We start from the raw sequence: 6613 nt of genomic DNA, 5'->3' as shown, positions 1-6613 counted from the left end.
GTTTAGGCCAGGAAGGATTTTAGGTATTGGGACTGAGTTGCATGGGCAGTGTAAGAACAGGTGGGCTTCTCTGTCTCCCCTCCACCCCCATATAGATTGTCTTTTTTCTTTGAAATATGTTTCTTTTTAATATATTTTTATTGATTTCAGAGAGGAAGGGAAAGGGAGAGAAAGATAGAAACATCAATGATGAGAGAGAATCATTGATTAGTTGCCTCCTGCAAGCACCACACTGGGGATTGACCTTGCAACCCGGGCATGTGTCCTTGACCAGAATCGAACCCAGGACCCTTTAGTCCACAGGCCGACGTTCTATCCACTGAGCCAAACCAGCTAGGGCTGAAATATGTTTCTTAATATGAGAGTGTTCTGAATGGGAAGGCACTGCCCTGGCTAAGTGCTCATCACCTAAATTAAGCGAGGTAAGATTGGTAGCTTCTCATTTACTTTTTTCCCCCTTAGATTTGGTTCACATGTCTTTCTGGCCTTTCCTCCTAAATCATGAATTTTAATTCTGTGGATTATGGACCTGGAATCTCTAATCCCAGAGTTAATAAAAAAACATGATTTTGACAGTTGAAGTGAGAATAGAGGTAAATTCCCTGGAGAAAGAAAAGGCTAAAGTGACATCTAATAAGGGGTTTTCCTTGTAAAATTATGTCCCAAAGACATGACTCTAACTGGAGCCATCTCTGAGGATTAAGTCAGAGGGTGAAACACACCTGGTAGTGATTGAATTTCTGGGAGAACAAGTGTTAATGGCTGGAAAACTGGCTCCTCACCCCAAGAGAATCTTCAGTTAGTCCATAACTGTACAGATAGTGGGACAGCAGGGATTCTCCATGCATTGCCTTTTGGAGAGAACATAAAATTGTGAAAATTCTAAGTTAGAAAAAAAAAAAAAGAAAATCCTAAGTTAGCAATGGGGCATTATTAGCCACCTCCCCCATTATTATCTCTCTACATATAAAAGGCTAAGTGACCATCCATCTGATCAGTAGCTATGACGCACACTAACCACCAGGGGGCAGACGCTCAACACAGGAGCTGCAAGCTGCAGTAACTTGGCAGTGGCTGTTCTTAGGTGATGCACCCCAGAACCAGAGAGGAGGGAGCTCTATTCTGGGGTGTGTCACCTGAAAACCGCCCTCTTGCAACCCGGGAACCCTTAGGGGATGTTGGAGAGCCGGTTTCTTCTAGATCCCCGCAGGCCAGGCTGAGGTACCCCACCTGTCGGAGGGACCTCGCTCACTCCGCAGACCCCCTTTGAGCTGCAGTACCGCCGCAGGTGCAACCAGCTGGAGAGGGGCTTCGGGAGGTTGGCTCCAGGGCGTGTCCAGCCCCTCTTGCTCAGTCCCGTCCCACCGGCCACCTTCTAATTAATTTCCTTTTAATGTGCACAAATCTGTGCACCGGAGCACTAGGTTTAGATAAAATTAATGCCAATGCTACATACAAGTGGATTATTTTCTCTGGGCACATTGAATTTTACTTTGAAGGCAAGGAACTATGATTTTACAAATACATCTAAAGCCAGATGGCCTAAGAAGGAGGACCGTGGAGATTTCAAGTTTGGGAAGTGATTTATTGCAAAGTAATCTCTTGAGTAAATGTTAAAATTTCATTGAAAATGAAGTTTCTGAAATGGCAAAAATTTTTTGAAGTGAGTATGTGTTTGGCTATGTGTGTGTTTTACTGGCCAGGTTGAATATGTGAGTCATCAGTGTCTATTATATATCAGTTCTTAGATGGTGATTTGTGGTTGCCAAGTGTTTTGATTAAGATAAATTCAGTAAATAAACAAAAATGTTAATTTCTGTCATTTTCCCAATATCCCTTTATAAGAAAGATAGTCTTTTTTAAAATATATATTTTATTGATTTTTTACAGAGAGGAAGGGAGAGGGATAGAGAGTTAGAAACATCGATGAGAGAGAAATATCCATCAGCTGCCTCCTGAACACTCTCCACTGGGGATGTGCCCGCAACCAAGGCACATGCCCCCGACTGGAATCAACCCAGGATCCTTCAGTCCACAGGCTGACGCTCCATCCACTGAGCCAAACCAGTCAGGGCAAAAGATAGTCTTTTAATTAAAAAACGGTCAACCAAAAATGAAAAGAAGTTAAAGTGACAACATGCCAAAAATACGTAATTTAACTTCTGAACTTAAAACTTAGGGTTCAAAAAGGAAATCAATAACTTTACTTTGATATGTATGACATAACTTGATATATCTCCCTTGCATTAAAATGGTCTGTGTAAAATTCACAAAATAAAATTTCACTTTGCCAGAGGTGTACACTGTATATATACATATACATATCTATATATCTACATTTATCTACATATGTATATATAATTTTTGTACATATATATAATTTTGCACATATATAATTATACATAAATATATAATTTTTTAATTTCTTTTTTGTAGGCCAAATTTCTTTAACCATACTCTAGTAAAATTAGAAGTAAATGAAAGGTGGTCAAAATGTTTTCAACTACTTGGATGTTAAGAAGTACTCGCCTAGAACCAATTGTGTTTTACTTTCCCCCAGTTTTATTGGGATATAATTGACAAGTAGGAGTTTAAGGTGTACAGCATAATGACTTGACCAATATTGTGAAATGATTACCACAGTTAGTTAACATTTATCATTTCATACAGATACCAAAAAAAGGGACAAAATGTTTTTTTCCTTGTGATGGGAATGCTTATGATTTTATTCCGCACAGCAATGCTTTTTTCATATACACCTTTTGCATTTTTTTTATTTCTTCTGGATTTTGTACTCAATATCATATATTCCATATGTCTTATTTAGTATCTTGATAAGACCAGCTAATCTTAACTAGGACTTGATCTTTTTAAAAAAAATCATTTTTCCAGTTTGTTGAAATAGGTTGCATGTGGACTCATTTTCTCTTTAGAAGATTTGATAAGTCACATCAATGAATAGCATTTGGCTCTTTAAAAATTATAGCAGCCCAGATTCTTAGTTGGAAAGCACATGAGCCAGCTCTAGCAAATTGATTCAAAAAGGAGTTTATTGAAAGGATAGCAGGTGGCTCCAAGAATTGGCAAGAAAGACTATGTTCAGAGTTTTATAGACAGAAGCAATTGGCAGAATCATGCTACAGAGCCTATGAGAGTTCCTTAATGTTCCAAAAGTTCCTTAAGAAGCAGTAAGTTCCTTAATATATCTCTGCTTTGATTACTTCTAGTTCCACGTCTGGGGCAGGCACCTAGGTCTGGTGGAAGCTATGTGGAAGGTTGGGAAGCCAGGGACACTGGTGCTGGTGTTTCCTGGAGAGTCCATAGTGGTAGGTGGGCTCTACCTTCCACTCACTCAATGTGGGCCTGTGAGTCTCTTCCCCCCCCCCCCCCCCCCAATGTCCCGCGTGGTTCAGGGTTCGGGTTCTGGAGGAGGCAGCACACAAATGAAAGAGACTAGACAAGAAAATAGAAATTTGGGAATTGGGGGCCAGGCGGGAGCCCAGCTCAAGAGGAAGGACTCTGCTTTGCTCTGGCCTTGCGATCCCTTTTATTCAGGTTTTGGGATACACCCATAGCCCTTAGGCAGGCAATTCCAATAATAGCCAATCAGCAAGGATTTACATAAAACTAAAAGGTGGTAGTTGCTTCAGCTACCATTGTCTCAACTAAACATTGGGTGCAGAGCTCTGACCTTTCAGAGCTCAAGGTCTCCAGCCTTCCGGGTTCCTTGTCAACACCTCTCTGCTAGTGAAGACAATGGATGGCTTCCAGCATCTCCCCCGTTTCTTTTCTTTAGTAAATCTTGCATGGTGAATGCCGCCTGAAGGGTTCCAGTCCTCTTAAGACTCTTCATTTCGCATCTGCAGACTAGAAATAAACATATGAGAACAAAAATGAGATAAGCAATTGTTATGCTGAGAGGCAAATGCAAGGACATCCAGTGAAAGGGATTAAATTATTTCATGTCCTTTTTAAATTGCTGCTAGACATTCAAAGAATTAGTTTGTAAGTTTGCTTGGGATAATTGTAATTCTAAAATATCAAGAGTTGTGTTACCTTTGTCTCCAAGCACCAAGAAGATGATTTTTTATTGATTCCCAAGGGTGCAAGGTACTATTATAGGTAACAGGGGTAACACAAATCTGGGGAAAATTATAATGACATTGTAGGGATATTCTTTGCTCTAGGCCATGGATTTTATCACCTGTCCACAAGACTGTAGACCTTAATGCCGTCAATTCAATTTCAAACTGGCTGTCAATTCCTTTTTGTATAGACAAGGTCTTAGTTACATTTTCTGCACCTCTCCCCGGAGCAAGAGGTGACAGTAGACATATTTGGGCTTTTGCCACCCCCTCCTTTGGTGTCCATGCAAGCCAGAAGCCTCTCTTTAATTTTACACACAAAGGAGCAGCGGTTTGATTTTGTGTCACACAAAAGGGAAGCTGGGTGGCGACACCTGTGTAATTATACTTTGCCCATATACTTCCTTACCCCACCCGTGGTCCTCCTGGGTGACCAAAGTGTTTGGTATTATTGGTGACTACATTAGGCGGGGCATCAGCCATGGAGGGTCAGGAACATAAGTCCAAAATACTTCCCCATTTGCCCAGGTAATATTACTGCACAGCTGATTACTGCTAGCATGGCAAGAAAGATGTTCTCAGGCATTCTCGGGGTTCTGGTCTCCTCACAAACTCGCTCAGCTTTCTGTACGTCTTCTTTACCATGCCCCAGGTGACCTCCGGGCTGTGTGTTGTCCGGCTCGTCCTTCTCCTGCTCCTCCTCTTCAGTGGATTGCTTGGAGTCGCTGCTCTCTGTGGCTAAGGTAGTTGATTGTCTGCAGCTGCATGGTGTGGCTCCAGGCGCAAGGTCCTCAAGAGAGGAACTAGCCAGATTAGTAAGGGCCTTGCTGATAACACTGACATCCGCTCCAGTGTCCACTAGACCCCTAACTTGTTTTCCCTCTATTCTTTTTTTTTCAAAGTAAGAAATGCTTTAAGACAAAACAACTAGGAAAAACACATCCAAATGCAAGTGACAAAGTTCACTGGATTTTTTAAAAGAGAAAGGTGTCAATTAAAACCAGAACCATCGTAGAGATAAGCCTGCTGTTTGTGGTGACAAAGTTACATGTATTTTCCTGAGAAGTCTTTCTGTGGTGGCATAAATGTGGGACTGCATGACAAGAGCGAAGCAATACAAGGTAGAACGGCAAGTGGGTGAAAGCTCTAACGTGCTCTTGTTCTTTTTTGGAGAATTAAAGGAAGTAACAGGTCGCTTCACAAAGAACTTATTGTCAAAGAACACTTGCAAAAGTTGAAAACGGATGTGAGGTTATTACTGAAGTATAACAGCGAGGTTAGTGGGGAAAAACATTTGTGTTCTCAAAAACCAGGTTTCACACAATAATGGGCACTAAAACTAGTTGTGTGTGCTTAGAGTAGGAGAGAATACTCTCAATAAAGGCTGGTCTTTTTCCTGATGTGCAGGAATTCTTGTTCATTGACTTCCCCGTCTCCATCTCGATCAGCTTCATCAATCATTTCCTGAAGCTCCTCATCAGTGATGTTCTCACCCAACTCCGTGGCTACATGTTTGAGATTGTTGAATGATATGGTCCCGGTTTCATCATCATCAAAAAGCTTGAAAGCTTTCAGGATTTCTTCTTTGCTATCTTTCTCACACATTTTTTGAGTTATCACAGCCAAGAAGTCATTGAAATTCATTTTTCCTGTCCCTTCCTTATCAATTTCACTTATCATCTTCGTAATCTCTTCTTTCTTGGGTTCAAAGCCCAGTGCTCTCATCACCATCTTCATTTCCTTAACATCAACGGTCCCAGTTGCATCAGTATCGAAGAGATCAAAAACTTGACGGATCTCCTGTAGCTGCTCCTTAGAAAGCTCCAGCTTAGGACTCACCCTTTTCGCTGGGACGATGATGCCATGTCTGCCTCCTTAACGCTAGAGGCCTTTGGGGAATCCGTATCTTTGCCCTGGAACAGTTTGCGGAGAGGGCCAGGGAAGCCTGATGGGCAGGTGGGGGCTGGGTGTGGGTTAAGGGGAGCTGTTTTCCCTCTATTCTTAAAATTAATCATAGGACGGGTTTTGCTAATTTCATGTATCCAATAGATGTCTGAGCTTCCAAATCCTTGCATTCCTCTTTTCCTATTTATAGCCTCACCTTGCTGGACATAAGGTAGAAGTAGTATCTGAGCAATTCTTTGTCCTGGAGTAACCCGCATAACATGATTACATTCTAGTATAACTTTAATTTCTCCTTCATAATCTGAATCAATGACTCCAGGCAGAACACTTAGTCCTTTTAGAGTGTTTCTACTCCTTCCTAAGCTTAATCCTGAAGTTCCTGGTGGCACAAGTCCCCAAACTCCTGTAGGAATAGCTTGCCGAGCAATATCGGGCATCAAAGTGACCCCTGTAGTGTTGTTAAGATCCAGGCCTGCGCTTCCTGGAGTTGCTCCGATGAGGGAATCCACTGTGGGCCTTGCAGGGCAGATTTCCCCTATTGATGACGGGGCTAGGGGGCACCCCTCTGGCCATTTCCCGGCGGTTGACCATGCCCTATGTCTTGATCTAGCGGCTGCCCATTT

General features: G+C 42.0%; 1 pseudogene; it reads right to left on the bottom strand.

The window, feature by feature from the left end:
• Nucleotides 1-5388: 5388 nt before the first annotated feature.
• Nucleotides 5389-6252, bottom strand: LOC103301448 (centrin-2-like; annotated as a pseudogene).
• Nucleotides 6253-6613: the final 361 nt, after the last annotated feature.

Source organism: Eptesicus fuscus, chromosome 21 (assembly GCF_027574615.1).
Source record: "Eptesicus fuscus isolate TK198812 chromosome 21, DD_ASM_mEF_20220401, whole genome shotgun sequence".
Taxonomy (NCBI): Eukaryota; Metazoa; Chordata; class Mammalia; order Chiroptera; family Vespertilionidae; genus Eptesicus; species Eptesicus fuscus.
The sequence above is the reverse complement of the archived record's forward strand: the minus strand, read 5'-3'. Positions and strand labels throughout refer to the sequence as shown.